The 19,327-nt window shown below is 49.5% G+C and overlaps 1 protein-coding gene across 2 annotated transcripts in view; it reads left to right on the forward strand.

Moving 5' to 3' along the window:
• Positions 1-4,431: 4,431 nt before the first annotated feature.
• Positions 4,432-19,327, forward strand: part of EIF4B (eukaryotic translation initiation factor 4B) — a 54,009-nt gene continuing 39,113 nt past the window's right edge. For both annotated transcript variants that reach the window (XM_047864945.1, XM_047864946.1), the window contains exons 1-3: positions 4,432-4,436; positions 13,894-13,906; positions 14,038-14,040. The gene's annotated coding sequence lies outside the window, so the exon portion shown is untranslated. The remainder of the gene's footprint in view (positions 4,437-13,893; positions 13,907-14,037; positions 14,041-19,327) is intronic.

Here is a 19,327-nt window from a genome sequence, read left to right on the forward strand (position 1 = left end):
CAGTGCCATTCTAGACTGTAAGCTCCCCATGGGCAAAGACAAGGCTGTTTTGTTCACTGTTATACTCCTAGGACTTAGCATGGTTCTAACATAGGCTAAGTCACCAATAAATGGGGGGGGGGGGAGGAAGAGGAGACACCAAAGAAAAATGTAGCCCAGCCCAGACCTATAGAATTTTCCAATCTCCATAGTATAAATACTCCCATGGTGGTCAATTTCATGCTACTAGGGGATTCATTCTGGCAAGCAAAATTTCTGAACTTAGTGATCAGCTCTCGTTAGCCTTGCAATGAATGAACAACAGCAACAACAACAACAACAACAACAAAAATGAACAAACAAGCTACCAGGATGGAACTCTGCAGGCAGAACACCCCAGGAAAGGAGACATCAGGAGACTGGACAGAAGGGATATTTTAAGTGGTCAATAATCATCTTTCTCCCTTTGTGGCTCCTCTCTGTACCAAGAGATAGAACGTGGTGGGGGGATGGCTGACCTTCCTCATTCTGTGGCCCCACTCCACAAACCCCACAACTTTAAGAAACCCCAAGGACTCTCCAGCAGGCCTAACTAAGTCATTGTCGCCAGAGGAAAATCCTATATGCCACAAAAGCTATTGAATGAATATCAAAGCACGTGGAATGAACCCTACGCTTAGTGTGAGGTAGTCGCTACCATTTTTTTAAACATGCCCCAGGTCCAGAAGTTACACAGTCTCCCTTGGTCACTTGGACAGCCTCTGTAGTGGGGCGGGGGGGGGGGGGGGTGCTAAAACTATAAATCTTGCTGTCATTTAGGAATGCTTAGTGCAAATGTTTATGGGCCTAAGTCACCTTTTTCCACCTCTCTTTTGAAGGGCGTTACAGTCCCCCACTGGGGTCACGCCTGCATTCCACACATGTCCAAGGAAGGAGGGGCAGGTTGCCTACTTTGGGGATAGCCAGGACCCAGGTGGAGACCCTTGGTCTTAGCGCTAAATGATTCGGAACACAGAGCGTTCACATAAAAATTCAAGTAACCAAACCGAAGACAAGGATGCAGGAAAGCTCGGGAGATGAATTCAGAGCAAAGGAACGGTGGGGCAGTAAACGCTACAGGCGTTCAGAGGAAGGATGGTGATCATGAGTCACGGCGGAGGTGGAATTCGAGGGAGGCTAGGGTTTGTGCAGTGGGAGAGGTGTGCATTCCAGATGAGAGAATGAGAACATAGCCCCCGAGGCCCAACTACCAGCCTCGCACATAATAGCGACTCCATAAACACGTGTTCATAGGGTCCCAGAAAATCTGAGTCTGCTCTTGGCCGTAGCCGTAGCAAGGGAGCACAGGTGGGCAAGTGCCAAGCCTCAGGCACTACATTACCAGGGAGATAACCTTGAGATGGCAGGAGCAGCAGAGGCATACAGGGAACGGAGCTGAGCCAAAAGCTCGGAACAAAAGGGTCTTGTCCCTGCAGCCACTCTCCAGGATTGCAACCCTCTGGCTGCCCCAAGGCTCCAGGCCTGAATAAGGAAGTAATACCCTGCCTGCAGAACGTTGCTCTGCCCAGCTGGGGTCTCAAAGGCCTGCTGCCCATCTTGGCACTGCCTTGAGCCCTGACTGGCACCAGGCCCAGCCACACTTCGCTCCTCAAAGCTATCAGATTCCTCTGTTGGCAGGGCTGAGGGGGGCTGGACGGTCGCAGCCCCAGTCTAATCAGAGCCTTCCCAGGGTTCCCTGGAGCTCTCTCATGTGCCACCACTTCCAGGCCTCGGTCACCCCACCCAGCCCTTCTCAGCAAGGTCTCTGGCTTATCCAAGCTCCCCCCATATAACACAATCATCCTTAAAAGACAGAATCTGGCTATTCAACTCCTATCCCAACAATTCCAAATTCTAGAAGCTCTGAAGACCAAAAGTTCTCTGTAACATGTTAAACCTGACATGGAGCTATTTAGTTTAGTTTTTTTTTGTTTTTTTTTTTTTTAATGCTTATTTACTTTTTGAGAAAGAGAGAGACAGAGCATGAGCAGGGGAGGGGCAGAAAGAGAGGGAAACACAGAATCCAACGCAGGCTCCAGGCTCAGAGCCATCAGCACAGAGCCTGATGCGGGGCTCAAACCCACAAACCATGAGATCATGACCTGAGCCAAAGTCGGATACTTAACCGTCTGAGCCACCCAGGCACCCCGAGTTTTTATATATCCAATTTAGTGTGACTATTCCTGGATTTCACTGCAGAAATAAATGTTCAGTGTCTGATTCCATAATTCCAGGGGCCACCTCAAAGCCCACTGTGGTTTTCGTTATACATTATACATTTCATTATACATTATACGCACTACATTTCCTTTCTAAACTCTGAAAGTCAGGAAAAGAGTCATCTGGACCCAAGGCTTAGGTTAAGGGATTGTGTACTTGCAGCCTAAGCCCAGGCTTAAGTTCCTACTGAAAGGATTTTGAGCCTGGGTGCCTGCTCCTTAGAGCTGATGGTGGGAAGGAATCCCAGGAAGACAAGCCAGGGCAGGGGGCACTTCAACAGCTCAGGCAGTGACAATTTACCAACAGGGACACCAGGGCAGTGTTTTGATGCTTTAACAACACGCAGCAGCCCAGAGGCGTACTGGGAGCCATGCGGCCCGGAGCCATGGCTTCCCCCTTCCAGCCACCAGAGTTTGAGACAAACTCCTATCCTCACCTGGGTTTCTTCCTCATTTGAATGAACCCACCTCGGCGCCCTGAGTGGGGGTGAAAGGAACAGAAGCATGAGGCACACTTAAGGAACTCAGTGGTTATCAGCTACTTTGATTGTTCTTTCATCCAGTATTTCTTGACCTGCTAGGCCCCTCTGGCCAAGACAATGTGTAATTTACAGGGTGAACTCAAGGAGAGAAAGAATGTGCACGTACAAGTAAAAGCAAGATTGGACTGAGCAGATTAAAATTGGATTTCGGACGAGAGGAGAGTCTGGAGAAAAGGAAGTGGGAAAGGTAAGAAACATGTCCTGGGCAGTGGCAGGAGACCTGATCAGGTCAGGCTGATACACTGGACAACTTTCCCATGGTTCTTTCCTCCCTGGGCCCAGTTTCCCCCTACATTTAGCCTTCTATCTCCTCTGAGTTCCTTTGCACTTTCTGTGATGCCAAATACCTGAAGTAAAATTGGACCAAGTCTTTACGACCCCCAGGGGTACAACCAGACCCAAATGTGGAAGCCACGGGAGGCCGATTTCCACTCAAATGAGGTACTTTCCCCAGGCGGTCTCCTGCAGAAAGGAGGTCTGGAAGGCTGGTCACCTCATCCTCACCCCAGCAAGAGGGCCTGGGTTTGGGCCTTGGGCAGAGTCAGAGCAGATGGCCACACCCACCCAGAGGGGCTGGGGTGCTGTAAGCTGAACCTCAAAAGAGGCCCCATGTTGGGGCCCCTGGGTGGCTCAGTCGGTTAAACGTCCGACTTCAGCTCAGGTCATCAGCTCATAGTTCGTGAGTTCAAGCTCCGCGTCGGGCTCTGTGCTGACAGCTCAGAGCCCGGAGCCTTCTTTGGATTCTGTGTCTCCCTCTCTCTCTGTCTGCCCCTCTCCTGCTCCTGCTCTGTCTCTCAAAAAATAAATAAATAAATAAATGTTAAAAAAAATTTTTTTTTTAAAGAGGCCCCATGTTGGCAGAGCCTTCGCCAGCTTACCAAACAGGTCCGTCTAATTCCATGCCTGCGGCAGGTCTGAAGATAGTGGGGGAGGAACTCAAGTCCCAGTCCTTGGGACTGGGGGTCTAGGACCCTGGGTGGAGAGAAGCAACATCCCCTGGGGTGCCGGATGTGATGCACAATGCACTTTAAGGGAGGGGAATCTATCTATGCACATAATATACAAAATGCAAATTATACATCAAAGAGCAGAATATAACTGGTAGGGGCTTAGCTGTGACAAGGGCTGGCAAGGGTTCAGGGGACAGTCTGTCCTCACAGCCTCTCCATTTGGGCATTCCTGCCCCTGCTCTCTTTGTCTTTCTCCGCCTCTCTCTCTCTGTCTCTGTCTCTGTCTCTGTCTCTCTCTGCCACACACACACACACACACACACACACACACACACACCATACTTCTTTCCTCCCTCTGACCCCTCACCGCATCCTCTCCCCTACCCCATCCCCACCCACCCACCCAGGAGGAGATGCAGCCATTGCCCTTGATGAATGTAAAGTGTGGCCAGACAAAGCAGCCAAAGCCATGCTCAGGAAACCACAGGGGACCAAGGTCCAGCAGAGTCTGCCCTGTTTCATTACTGGAGAGTAGAGGTACACCCAGGACTACAGAAAAGGAGGCAGTCAGGGGGAGGGACTGGAGGAGAGAGGTTTCCTGGAGGTGGTGGGCATCTTGCTGATAGCTAAGGATGAGTGCAATGTAGGTGGAAAGAGGAGGGGGGCAGGGAGTGGTGATGGGAGCACCATAAGTCAGGGCTTGGAGAGTCATTTGCCTTGATCCATGGAAAACTCCCCTTCCGGAAGTAAAGGGGCCATTTTGGGAGAGGACCTAGGGATTGTGGAAGGGGGGACATTGACCTAATAATATGAAAATACCTCTTTCTCCTTGACATTAGGAAGCATGAGAGACAGAGAGAGAGACAGAGAGAGAGAGAGCGCTGGAGGCATCTCTGGTTCCAGAGCCATCCCGGGGCCAAATTACACCCCCACCCCAAGACTGAAGCACCTGCAGACAACACCCCGGCACCGAGCTCAGAGCTGAGCTGGCATCCCCCACCTTTCCAGCCCTGACCTGAAGGAGAAACAGATGGGTGGGGGGAACCAGGGCATGAAGAAAGGCAAGTGGCCTACGTTGGGACAAAGAGGGCCCTTCCTGTGAAAGCAGCCCCAAACAGCACAGTCCCAGATTCCCAGACAGGGAAGCCCAGGCTTCCCAGGCTATTAGCCCAGCCAATGCCCCTACAAGAACAATCCTAGGGAGGTCGCTGCCCCCCTACCCCGGTCTCTGGGACATTCTCCCAGACCCAAGGCTCAGCGTGGCTCTCCATTCCAGTGGATTCTTCCCTAGACCTGACCCCTGAGAGAGGAGGGAAAGCAGTGGGGGCAGCAAACCTTGGGTCTGAGGATCACAAGGAGAGAGAGGGGACACTCTGGCACACCTCTGTAGGGGTCCCCAGAGACCCAGCGAGCTTGTTCCAAACCATCCCCCTTTGCTCTTGAGGCCTCGGTGAGAGAGCCCAGAGGCACACGGTCAACTGAACCTTTCCCTGGACAATGCCACGCCCTCAGGTCCAGAACAGTTCATCCCATGCTACCCGAGACGCAGGGAAGGCTTTGAGGCCCAGGCTTTATTGTGGACAGAACCCCTGGCCAAGTGTGGACCCCGTGTCCGAGAGTCCCCAGACTGAGGCTTCTTTAGTTCCACTGATTCTAGATCTTCGCTCCAGGGACTTCTGGGCTGGCTGAGACAAGGGTCCCAGCTGAGGGGAAGAAGTGGGGGAGATAAGAAAGCATGGGGCCCTTGCCTCTCTGCCCTGAACAACAGTCTGAACTTTGCTTCCAGAATTATCTTTAAATCTGCATCTGTCCCCCTATCACCAATCCCTCCCCCAATAGTAAACACCTTTAATGGCCTCCCATTGTTGAAGGTCTAAAATCCAGTCTCCTTAAGCTTGCATTCCCTCTCTCCCACCACCCCCTCACTCCTTAACTCTTTCTCCAAGCTCCTCCTTCTCTAAACCATCCCCTCCACCTGAGCTGATCCCAAACAATGTCTCCTATGCTGCCTGCTGCCTCTGGCCCATGCCTTGTTTCCTACATCCCAAGCTTCCCTCCAGGAGGCAAACCACACCTCGTCCCTGAGGCCTTCCTTGTAACTATGGCACGGACTGGCTGCTGAGGCTCTCCTCCTCCTTAGCACCACCTGCCGAGATCATTCTTTCGGTACTTGGGGTGCCTGGCCCCATACGTGGGCTGGCATTGGTTATTTGCATGGACATTGTATCGGTCCAGTGACAGCACCTGCTCCACCATCCCGGAAGAGACAGGGTAGAGAAGCCCACAGCAGGGGTCAAAACCCCACAGCACGAACCCAAGAGATATCCACATACTGATTAAAATCAGAGGGCTCCCAGGGCATCTGGGTGGCTCAGCTGATTGAGCATCGGACTTCGGCTCAGGTCATGATCTCGCCGTTCATGAGGTCGAGCCCCACACGGGGCTCGCTGCTGCCAGCACGGAGCCAGCTTCGGATCCTCTGTCCCCCTCTCTCCGCCCCTCCCATCCCCTCTCTCTCTCAAAAATAAATAAACATTAAAAAAAAAAATCAGAGGTCTCCCTCCAGTTTCAGAAGGCAGAACCCGGCCTGAGACTGCTAAGCCATTGGGGTTACAAAAAGACCCCAATATGGAGACCAAGCCTAAGGTCGGGGGCATGGAAAGCACTTGGGAGGTAGACTCCTTACCCCCAAGGAAGAAAATGAACAGCAGGAACTAGAGGGGGCAGAAACTAGCTCTTGGGAAAGAATGTTCTTGGGAAAGAAGCTAAAAGAAAGAAAATGGAAGCTTTCCAGAGAGGAGGGGGGCCTGGTCTTATCTGATGTTTACATTCCAGAGGGCCCCTGTTGCTTTTCCTCGAGTTAATTAGAAAATACCTGAGGATCCATGTGTGCTGGGAGACAGAAATTCAGGCCCCTCCCCTGATCCCCACCCCATCCTGCTCCCCTCACCTCTGACCTCCCAGCTTGCTGTGTGGATGGACTGATGGGGGCGGGGGGCTTCTCCACTTCTGTTTCTTCTTTAACATTGGGCAGATCCTCTAAGCTAGATTCCTTGGGTCAATTAATGTGAGAGAGTCTGGGAACCATCAGGGCTCCGCTCCTGCAGGGGAAAAAAATTAGAAATAGCTGCTGAAACAGCCAGTTCTCTCAGTCAGCCTACCGTGACCCCCAGCACCCTTACCCACCATCAGGGTGGCCAGGGGGCTGACACTTCATCCATTCATCCATCCAACTGTTCATTCAAGATCACATATAAGGGCCTGCTATATATGTGTCAGATGCTGTGCTTGGGTACAGACACTTCTGTGGGAATCTCTGTGCTCAATAATATATGATAAAAGCGATAATCCAGGGGCGTCTGGGTGGCTTAGTGGGTTAAGCACCCAAATCTTGATTTCGGTTCAGGTCATGACCCCAGGGTTGTGAGATCAAGCCCCCACATCCAGCTCTGCACAGAGCTTAATATTCTCTCCCTCTCTCTCTCTCTCTCTCTCTGTCCCTCTCCCCTGCTCCTGCTCTCTGTCTCTCTCTCTCTCTTAAAGAAAAAAAGCTATACTCCAGCTATAAACATGCTGTGCAGGGTTGGAGACAAAGTTGTCTGGTAGGACTAGAGAAAGGTCCCAGAAGCAGTGACATCTAAGCTGGTTCTTGAAAGAACATACAAGGTGAGCCTGTGGTAAAGCAGGGAAGGCATCACAGGCAGAGGGAACAGCATGAGCAAAGTCTGGATCCCATCCCCCCTCCCTCCCCCTGACTCGCACACCTCGGCTGACCTTCTCTCTGCTACATCACCTTTCTCTCTCACTCTGCTAGATCCTTCCCGTTAGCATTCGAACATGTTCTAGTGTTGCCCACTTTAAAACAGGCTCCCCAGATCGCCTTCCCCTGCAGCTCCTCCCCTGGCTCTCCATTCCTCTCCATAGGCTCTCCTCCTCCTCCCCCTCCTTCTCTCCTCAGGCCACACCAGGCTGGCCTGGGCTCCACTGCCCCACGGAAGCACTAGGCAAGGTTCCCAGAGACTCCACATTGTTAAAATCAGTGGACATTTGACATTCCCTATGTTCCTTGACCACTGAGCTCTCAGCAGCTGAATGCTCCCTACATTTTTTTTTTTAAGTTTCTTTATTTAAAAAAAATTTTTTTCAACGTTTATTTATTTTTGGGACAGAGAGAGACAGAGCACGAACGGGGGAGGGGCAGAGAGAGAGGGAGACACAGAATCTGAAACAGGCTCCAGGCTCTGAGCAGTCAGCCCAGAGCCTGACGCGGGGCTCGAACTCACGGACTGCGAGATTGTGACCTGGCTGAAGTCGGACGCTTAACTGACTGCGTCACCCAGGCGCCCCAAGTTTCTTTATTTTGAGAGAGAGAGAGAGAGAGCCGGGGAGGGGCAGAGAGAGGAGAGAGAATCCCAAGCAGACCCTGCACTGTCGGCGCAGAACCCGACGCAGGGCTGGAACTCACAAACCATGAGGTCATAACCTGAACCGAAGTCGGACGCTTAAATGACTGAGCCCCCTAGGCGCCCCTACCTCTTTCTTGAAACACTCTCCTTCCCTCCTCTCCTTGACACCTCACTTCAGGCTTTCCTCCGGGTGTAGCTCCTCAGTCGCTGTCTCCAGTGCACCCTCCTTTATCTGGTCCATCAATATTAACATTCCCCAGGGCCGGGCCCTGAACGCTCTTCGACTACTACCATGCACGGTCTCTTTGAGTAATCCCATCCATTCCCAGGGCTTCAATAGCACCTTCTGTATGGCAAAGGCTTCCACATTTAGGTGTCCAACCCAGATCTTTCTTCTCAGCTCCTAAACAGCCTACGGAGCTTTTTACCTGCTGCCCGCTTTGGGATGTATCTTTTTTGGCATCTCGGATTTAAACCTGTTCAAAATAGGGGTACCTGGGTGGCTCAATCGGTTCAAGCGTCCCACTTTGGCTCAGGTCATGATCTCATGGTTCATGAGTTCGAGCCCCGCGTCCGGCTCTGTGCTGACAGCGCGAAGCCTGCTTGGGATTCCCTGTCCCTCTCTTTCTGCCCCTCCCCCACTCGGGCTCTCTTGCTCTCTCTCTCTCTCTCTCTCTCTCTCTCTCTCTTTCTCAAAGATACATAAACATTTTTGGGCGCCTGGGTGGCTCAGTCGGTTAAGCGGCCGACTTCGGCTCAGGTCATGATCTTGCGGTCAGTGAGTTCGAGCCCCGCTTCGGAGTCTGTGCTGACAGCTGGAGCCTGGAGGCTGTTTCACATGGTGTCTCCCTCTCTCTGACCCTCCCCCGTTCATACTCTGTCTCTCTCTGTCTCAAAAAAAAAATTTTTTTTTTAAAGTTAAAAAAGATAAACATTTTTTAAAAAGATTAAACTGTTCAAAACAGAAAACAAACTTTTGACCTTAGCCCCCCCCAACTCCTTAATCATTGCTCATCTTAGTAAATGACACACCATCTATCTGCTTGCTCATGTCAGAAACCAGGGACTCATATTTGACCCCTTGTTCTCTCTTACCCCACCCCTTCTGCATCTAAGGAATTACTAGGTCTACTTCCAAAATATAGCCAAACCTATCCTCTTCCCCCCGTCTACATGCTGTGCACAGGCTGTGGTCATCCCTCCTCTGTACTCTTAACCCCTCCCCAGCAGAAAGTCCTTCTCTTGGCCACCTTAGCCTTTCTCCACACACCATCCAGTGAGGGCTTCTTTAAAAATCAATCTCATCATGGCCGTCACCTACTTAGAATCCTTCCGTGGTCTCGCAAAATGTCCAAACTGCACAGTCAGTCCCCTGACTCTCTCCAGCCCTATCTTTGTCAGTCTTCTCCTTGTTGACCAGCCTTCGGCCACACTAGGCTTCACTTGGTTCTTCTAACCAGTCCCATCTCTCCAGCGCAAGGACGTGGAAGCATGGTCCTCTCTGCCAGTCACACATGACGTGTCTACTCCATCCACATACATGGCCCTTTATGTAGCTTCCTCCCACCTCATTCTCACGGGTCTTTCCCTTACCTTCCCGGGATCTGGTTAACTGCTCTGATGCCCAGAAGGTGCTCAGTGAATATGGGAAAGGAAAGGAGGACACAGGGAGGGAAGGAAAAAAGCATGGTAGGAGGGTGAGGCTCAGAGCAAGGAGGTGTTGGATGCGAGCCGGGGAGGGCTAAGGGAGGAACTTGGAGAGGCGCCCTGAGCTGATCCTTGGAGCGTTTGGTTCCAAGGTCCGTGCCTGTTTGAGTGATTCTGTTTTGTTCCTGGCACTTCATTGTTATAATGATCCATTTTACTGAATGGCAGCTGAGGGCATTGTAGACTGGTGACTCCAGCTGGCCTTGCAGAAGCCGCCCTAACCCTCCTCTGCCCCCTGGTGGCCTCATACAAGCAGACGACTGTTCCAGCCTAACCCAGGACAGCTAAGCTGTGCTCTGATCTCCTGCCTTTTAGCACCACCATTTGGCCAAAACTGCTAATAGCTTCTCCACCGGCACTCACTAGTTTCTTATCAAACTTCCTGCAGTTCAGAGTTCATATGGACAAAGTCCATCCAGAACTTCATCCCGGCTTGCCATTTATTCTGGAGGGCCATCTAGAGGTGAGGGTAGAGTGGCAAATGACCAGCAGTCAAGGAGCCAGCAAGATGAATGTCAGGTGTGGGGCCCCGACCCCTGCCATCTCCCCTGTGCCCAAGCTATCCCAGTTTTCCTGCCCTGCCCCCATCTGCCCATCGTCCCCCCACTTACCTCTCTTTCTCCTTCCCCTTGCCAGGAAAGTCTCCGACCTCCTACCAGATCCTTCTCCAGATTAGCTAAGTCCTATTTACACAGTCTTTGATCTCTGTCCCTCTAACTGTCACCATGCTTTAAAACTAAATGCCAGTTTTCGGGGTACCTGGGTTGCTCAGTCGGTTAGGCGTCTGACTATGTCTCAGGTCATGATCTCCGGGCTCATGGGTTTGAGCCCCGCGTTGGGCTCGGTGCTGACAGCTCAGAGCCTGGAGCCTGCTTCGGATTCTGTGTCTCCCTCTCTCTCTGCTCCTTCCCCGCTCGGCTCTGTCACTCTCTTGGAAATAAACATTAAAAAAAATTTGTTTAATTAAAAAAAAAATGCCATTTTTCCTCATTACAAAAGGGGAACATGTTCACTGTGGACAATCAGAAAACACAAATGAGCAGAAAAGAAAATTTTAAAGCCTCCCAAACACCACCACCTAGAGATAACCATTCCCAATACGTTGAGGTGTACCCTTCAGGATTTTTTTCTTTTTTTTTTTTTTTTTTTTTACATTTACTTATTTTTGAGAAACAGAGTGAGACAAAGCGTGGGTGGGGGAGGGGCAGAGAGAGGCGGAGACACAGAATCCGAAGTAGGCTCCAGGTTCTGAGCAAGCGGTCAGCACAGAGCCTGATGCGGGGCTCGAACCCACAAAGTGTGAGATCATGACCTGAGCCGAAGTCGGACGCTCAACCGACTGAGCCACCCAGGCGCCCCTTCGGGATCTTTCAACATGTACTTGTTTTCATTTCACAAAAGTGAGATTGCATTGTACCCACTGTTTTGCAGTCTCCTCTTTACACATAACGGGCATTTCTGTCCTTGACAATTAATATCCATCTACATAGATTCTCGCAATATTGGTTTTCAGGAGTGAATCGTATTCTCTCAAGGAATGGATATAGCATGACTTGTTTAACCAGTCCCCTTCTAGTTTTTTTTAAAGACATTTTTTTTACTTCTTTTTTAAGTTTATTTATTTACTTAGAGAGAGAGAGCAGGAGAGGGGCAGAGAGAGAGAGAGGGAGAGAGGGAGAATCTCAAGCAGGCTCCACACCGTCAGCGCAGAGCCTGATGCGGGGCTCCAACTCACCAAACGTGAGATCATGACCTGAGCAGAAACCGAGTCAGATGCTTAACTGACTGAGTCACCAGCACACCCCCAGTCCCACTCTAGTTTTAAATATTTATGTTGCTTTTTGATGTCTGCTACCATAAATGGAACTGCAACAAACAGCCCTCTGACTATGTTTTTTAAGTTGTTTCTTTTTTTTTTTTAATTTTGTATATAGAGAGAGTGCGAGTGTGAGCTGGGGAGAGGAGAGGAGGGAGAGAGAGAGAATCTCAAGCAGGCTCCATGCTCAGCACGGAGCCTGACGCAGGGCTTGGTCCCACAGCCCTGGGATCATGACCTGAACCAAAATCAAAAGTTGGTTACTGAAAGAAATGAGCCACCCAGGTGCCCCCCTCTGGATATTTTTAAATTATTATTATTTTTTTAATGTTTATTTATTTTTGAGACAGACAGAGCGTGAGTGGGGGAGGGACAGAGAGAGAGGGAGACACAGAAACCGAAGGAGGCTCCAGGCTTTGAGCCATCAGCAGAGAGCCCGACGTGGGGCTCGAACCCACAAACCGTGAGATCATGACCTGAGCCGAAGTTGGTCACTCAACCGAGTCCCCCAGGGGCCCCAATTATTATTATTTCTTAATGTTTATTTATTTTTGAGACAGAGAGAGACAGAGCATGAACAGGGGAGGGTCAGAGAGAGAGGGAGACACAGAATCCGAAGCAGGCTCCAGGATCTGAGCTGTCAGCACAGAGCCCGACGCAGGGCTCGAACCCACAAACCACAAGACTGTGACCTGAGCCGAAGTCAGATGCTTAAGTGACTCAGCCACCCAGGTGCCCCTAAATTATTTCTTTAATTTTTGGGGTTTTTTTAGAGAGAGAGAGCATGAGCAGGGGAGAGGGGCAGAAGGAGAGAGAGAGAATCCCAAGCAGGCTCTACACTCGGCTCAGAGCCCAACACAGGACTCAGTCCCCAGACACTGGGATCGTGACCAGAGCCAAAATCAAAAGTCGGATGCCCAACACACTGAACCACCTAGGTGCCCCTGTTTTTAAAGTAATCTTGCATTGCAAGTGCTCCCGCAGGCAGCACACTTACCCTGTGAAAATGTGAGGACCCTGCCCACCTCTTTCCCTCAAGCAGAGCCACACTGCCAACTCCACAGACTTTCCGTCCTTCTCTCCCCCTGCACACAGGGCTACCAGACTCATTTCTCATCTGAACCCACCCGCCTCACCTCTCAACTTCTCCAGGGTGCCCAGGTACCTTACTCTCTTCTTACCTCGGACATAAATCTGTACCCATCTATGAATGCGTCTAAAAGGTGGTATTTTCACCCTGCTGTTTATGTCCCTTATAATAATACCTACTATTTGCATAATGTTTTGAAGCTTATCAACTATTTTACTCAGAGCTACCACTCTTTGAGTGCTCACTGTGTGCCAGGTCCTGGGCGTGGAATTTGACCTAAACGCTCCCCGAGCTTCTCATGATAGGCAAGTATGAGTGGCCCTTTGTAACCGGAGAGGAGACGGGCTTTAGGGCAAAGCCAAATGACATGGTGGAAAGGGGTTTGAAGGCTTGTTCGGATTGCTTGTTAGCTGTGAGTGTCACAGGCTGTCAGGAAAATTGCCTGTGAACACCTCTAGGCAGGACATGCACTCTGTAACTTACACCACTTCGCAGGGTTCCTCTCGGAACCCTGACGGCTTTTGAAGTTGAGACCCCTGAACATACCATCCCAGGTGATCTTTAACAAGGACCTTGCGAGGGACGCCTGGGTGGCTCAGTCGGGTAAGCGTCTGACTTCGGCTCAGGGCATGATCTCACGGTTTGTGAGATATATATAGTTTTAATCCCATTTTACAAATGAGGAAACTGAGACTCGGCGAGGTTGCATGACTGCCTGAGATCATACAGCTCATGGAGCTAACTGTTACTAGATTTTTTCCCTGATGCCACGCTGCTACCCAGGCATCATCCTGTGCTCGTAGATATGTCCTTAATGTGTATCCTGGATTGAGGACCCTCGAAGAGAAAGGGCTGCCCACGGACGCTGCTCAGGGAAGTACCCAGCCCTGGACCAGTGGGCACTGCGGCAGGAGGCCTGGATTTGGCCCACAATTAGACGGCTGTGTGGTGCCGGGCAAATCTCTTGATTTCCTCACCTGGCCTCCTTACTCACTGCGCTATGTTGGGACTGAAACAAGCTAGGTGGAAAGAGGTTTGGGAAGTAAAAGCATCATAGAGATTCAAGGAAAGGAGGGGCGGATGTTGATGATAGGGTTAACTTTGTACTTTAATTTGGAGGTACCTGTCCTTGTTCAGATGTCAAGTCTGTAGAAGAGAGTTCTTTGCTGCCTCTCTTCTTTGAGTCCCCAGCCCAGTGCAGATAATGAGCCGGTCAAGGGCCCTGCATGGGCACCTAGAAGGTTTGGGGCCACACCACATACCCAGGTAGTGACACTTCCTTCAAGGAGCAGCACAAGTGTCCCAACCAGCTGGGGTGCAGGACAGCCGAGCCAGGAGATTCAACCGTGGTGAGCAACCCATATCCCCAAAGAAGAATCATTTGTCCTCTGCCCCTGGCTGACATTCTATGAGCACACAGACAGGACTCTGCTAGTTGAGCCATTGCTGCATAACAAAACACACCAAGACTTAGAGGCTTAAGACAGTAACCATTTATACGGGTGTCTGGGTGGCTCAGTCGGTTAAGCATCCGGCTTCGGCTCAGGTCATGATCTCATGGTTCATGAGTTTGAGCCCTGCATCGGGCTCTGTGCTGACAGCTCAGAGCCTGGAGCCTGCTTTGGATGCTGTGTGTGTGTCTCTCTCTGCCCCGTCCCCGGATGTGCGCCCTCTCTCTCTCTGTGTCTCTCAAAAATAAACATTAAAACACACACACGCACGCGCACACACACACACACACACACACACACGGTAACCATTTATTAGCTCACAACTTTGCAATTTTAGCTGGGCTCAGTCGGACAGTCCTTCTGCTGGTCTCACCCGGAGTTGCTCGTGTGTCTGCAGTCACTGGGACCAGGATAGTCCAAGTTGGCCTCATTCACAAATGAGGTGGTTAGCCGGGGCGGTCAGCCAGGTGCCTTGGTTTTCCTCCATGTGGCTCTCCAGTCAAGATAACCTGGGTTTCTTACATGGTAACAGCAAGTCCCAAAAGGGTGCAAGTGGAAGTTTACGGAGGTCTCTGGAAGTCTGGGCTCCAGAAGTCATACGTTGTCATTTCTGACATACTTATCAGCCAAGGCAAGTCACTAGGCAGTTCCAGATTCGAGGAGTAGGAAAGTAGACTCCACCTTTGATGAAAGAGCTAATATTTTGGTCATGCTTTCCCATCTACCACAAGCTTTATATTTCATCATTCAGTAATTCTCATCAGTTCAACCAGCCTGCACTGATCGAACACCTGATATGCACTAGATATGCAGCTAGATGCTGAGGTATAAAAGAACTCTAAGACCAGGCTACGCAGGAAAAGTCGTGAAAGAATTTGAAATGAGCAAAAGTTTACTGGGTGCCTTTCAGTGGAATCCTGGGCTTTGTCTAGGAATCCTTCGGTGTTGTTTGATTCTGTAGGGGTCTGCGCCTTTGTTTATTTTTAATTATAGAATAGTTTATTTTCAAGATTTTTAGAACTTCCACTTCTTTTTTTGATTTTTATATTTGAGAGAGAGAGAGAGAGAGAGAGCATGTGAGTGGGGGAGAGGGGCAGAGAGAGAGGGAGAGAGAATCTCAAGCAGGCTCCACACTCAGCGTGGAGCCCCATGCAGGGCTTAATCCCATGACCCTGGGATCATGACCTGAGCCAAAATCAAGAGTTGGACACTCAACTGACTGAGCCACCCAGGCTCCCCTAAAACAGGTTATTGGAGTCTGGAATAATCCAGGAAGGCTTCCCAGAGGAAGAGTGGTTTTAGCTGGCCCTCAAAGGCCAGGATTTGCAGAAGGAAAAAGAAGGGGGAAGAGACCAACCCAGGCAAGGCAAAGTCATGGTGGGAAGAAGATAACTTAGCCAGGCTCTGTGGTGAGGTAATCCCTAGCTCCTTCCCTTATTGCATTTAGCTTTACCTTTAATTTGTCTATTAGAGAGTACTTCACTATTCATTTCTCATTTATCCACCGACATACAATAAAAACATTAAACGGGGCGCCTGGGTGGCTCAGTCAGTTAAGCGTCCAACTTCAGCTCAGGTCATGATCTCAAGGTCTGTGAGCTCGAGCCCCGTGTGGGGCTCTGTGCTGATAGCTCAGAGCCTGGAGCCTGCTTCGGATTCTGTGTCTCCCTCCCTCTCTGCCCCTCCCCCACTTGTGCTCTGTCTCTCTCTTCTCAAAAATAAATAAACACTGGAAAAAAATTTTTAAAAAAACATTAAACAGGTGAATTATTTCTTCGGCAATACTTGCCAAGAGCACACAATTAACCATAGATTTGTAAACTGCTGAGAGGCAGGGTTCTGGCTTTTAGTTGTTTCTTAAACACACCTCAGCATTAAAAAGTTTGACCTGCTAAGTGAGAAGGAAAGAGGGAGAACCTGAGCCTGCCAATGTCAAACCAGGCCGTCCTAGCAAACAACCCCAGACTTCCCTCCTGCCCAGCTCCACAGTTGGGTTCAGGTTTGAAACAGTACATGGCAAATTTTTAGCCAAAGTCTTCACCCATCCCTCTTCTGACTAATAATCACCAACCCAGGAAGTGGTAACCATGGCATCTTTCATAGCGCAGGTTGGATTTGGGGAATAAAAATAAATAAATAAAATAATCTTTTAAAAAAAAAAGACCACCTACACTCCTCAAGCAGAAATTCTCATCAAAAAGAATATTACAGGATACATGGCCTTGGAAGAGAGGAAAAACAAACATGTATAAAATACCTCCTGGAGCTTATAATCTAATTAGGAGGATAAAATAAACCAATTACAAAACTAAATAGGAGACCAAGCCAAGAGGATGTCTTAGGACACTGATTGGAATAGGTAGGCTTCTCCTGCAAAGGAGCTGGCAAGACTGAGAAGGTACAGGCTATTCAAGGCGAAGAGAATAGTAACACCGGGAAAACTCAGGGCAAGACAGAAGTTGGGAGTGACAGATAAGGTTAGAGAAGCAAGATGAAGGCAGATTACTAAGTGCTTTCAATGCTAGGGAGCAGTGCCTTGGAAAGAGATGGGATTTGTGTTAGAGTTCTCCAGAGAAAACAGAACCAACAGAAGAGAGAGATTCTTTTAGAAATTGGCTCACATGATGATGGACACTGAGAAGTCCCATGATTTGCCATGTGCATGCTAGAGAACCAGGAAAGCTAGTGGTATAATTCAGTTGAGCCCAAAGGCTGAGAAGCACAGATGTCTGAATTCAGGAGTAGATGGATAACTTAGTATAAGCAGAGAGAGCAAATCTGTCCTTCCAGCTGCATTTGTGGTCTATCCAAGCCCTCAGTGGATTGAAAGATGCCCACCAGCATCAGTGAAGGTGATCTCTATTCACCCTATCAATCTAAATGCTAATCTCTTCCAGAGATACCCTCACACAAGCACCCAGAAGGAGTACTTTACCAGCTCTCTGGGCATCCCTTATCCCAGTCAAGTGGACAGAATTAACCACCACAGAGCCCAGGAAGGTGTAGGCGTGTAGGAAGATTGCTTCAGACACCATGTGCTGGGTGGACAGGGGTAAACTGGGTGGAGATGAAGTGGAGATAGTCCAGAATGGAAAGGAGAATCATAACTAGAGCAGAGGTAGTGAGAATAGATTGGAAGGGAAGGATGAGCTAGGTGGGCAACGACCCCTACCACCCTCTCCCTTGCTCACCCAGTTCCAGCCACAGTGGTTTCCTTTTTGGACCCCAAACATTGCCATGCATGCCTTCACCTGAGGGTCTTGGGCTTTGCAGTGCTCTTCCTGAATATCTGTCATCTCAGTTCCTCGTTTCCTTCATCTCTATTCCAGTCCCCACCACTGCCAAACACAAAATAACACCCTTCCCCTCCATGGAGCCCCCTAGCTCTTTACCTGGCTTTGTTTGCTTCCATGGTACATATCACTACCTGAACTAACATATATTTATTCGCTGTCCGTCCATTCCCAATAGGATGTAACCTCCGTGAGGGCACAGATTTTCTTCAAGTTCACCATTGTATCCCCATTGCCCAGAACAAGGCACACAGTGTAAACACTAAATGAATATTTGGGTTGGTTCTGGGTGAGGAGGTTAATATGATACCAAGGGTTTAGACTGCGACTTGGAAGACAGTAGCACCGCTAACAGAGATAGGGAAGCTGGGATACAAACTTGGAACAGTTGAACTTAAGCTAAGAGATAACTGAAAACTCAGGACTAGTCAGAGCAAACCCACAGGGCCAAGGAAGGCAGAATCCAAATTTCCAAAGAGTAAAGAAGAAGAAGAAGAAGAAGAAGAAGAAGAAGAAGAAGAAGAAAAGAAAAAACTGAGAAAAAAAAGTTTAATGGCAAAGAAGTGTCCAGTACAAGGGGAACAATGTGAGGCCACAAAATAGGAAAGTAAATCACTAGGTTAGAAATAATAAACGATTAGGTCGAATATGAAATATGTCAGAAAAAGGAGATGGGGTCAAGACCACGAGAAAGAACCATTAGGCCTTTTTACAAGGCTGCATTTGGGGGGTGCTGGCTATAGAGGGCCAGATGGGACAGATCATTTAAAGTACATATAGGAGCTGCCCTCCAGAATTTAGGCCAAGGTGAGAAACCCAAAATTGGAGGCATCTATTGAGCCCATTGGGAACTGTGATACAAAGATATGGACTTTGCCCCATCTGAACAGGAGTGACAACAGAAGCTTTGGGAACTGGTGAGTCACTAGAAAGAAAATGTAGAGCACAAGTTGCAACGTGCCCTGGGGGCTACATTGGCCCCCAGATGGGTTTTATGTGGGCTTCACAGGGTTTTAATTTTCCAAATTAAGTCCACTTTTAAATGTTGAAATTTCTTTTTTTAAATATAATTTATTGTCAAATTGGCTTACGTACAACACCCAGTGCTCATTTAAACGTTGGAATTTTCACCCAAAAATCCTTACTTCTGGTATATCTCGTAAAAACTGCAAGATCTAGGGGTGCCTGGGTGGCTCAGTCGGTTGGGCGTCCAACTTCGGCTCAGGTCAGGATCTCACGGTTTGTGAGTTCGGGCCCCACGTCGGGCTCTGTGCTGACGACTCAGAGCCTGGAGCCTGCTTCGGATTCTGTGTCTCCCCCTCTCTCTGCCCCTCCCCTGCTCATGCTCAGTTTCTCTCTATCTCTCAATAATGAATAAACGTTTAAAAAAAAATTTTTTTAAACAAAAAACTGGAAGATCTAGCTGACATCAGGCCCCCATTTCACTTGTTAGTAGATGCCTGGGCTGAAGTGTGATTGCTGCCTATAAAGGCAGTATGTAGGGTAGCCTAGGCTACAGTACCAAAATAGAAGGGCCTCAACAGAATGAAGATTTGTTTCTTGTTCAAGCAAAGTCCAGGGTGAATTGGGCAACTCTCCAAGGCGGCTTTCCTCCTAGCAATGACTCAGGGTCCAGGCTGCGGACACCTGATGGCTCTATTTTACCTTGCATTCTTCACGATCAGCAGGGAACAAGAGCTGTTGAGATCAGGCTACTCAGTAGCTTTTACGTGCTTCCCACCTGATGTGACGTATATTACTTCCACTGACAGTCCATCTGCCTGATCTAGTCACATGCACCCCGGCAGGGGGCTGAGAAATGGGGAGCTCATGGG

The sequence above is a fragment of the Prionailurus viverrinus genome, chromosome B4, assembly GCF_022837055.1.
Source record: "Prionailurus viverrinus isolate Anna chromosome B4, UM_Priviv_1.0, whole genome shotgun sequence".
In the NCBI taxonomy this organism is placed as follows: domain Eukaryota; kingdom Metazoa; phylum Chordata; class Mammalia; order Carnivora; family Felidae; genus Prionailurus; species Prionailurus viverrinus.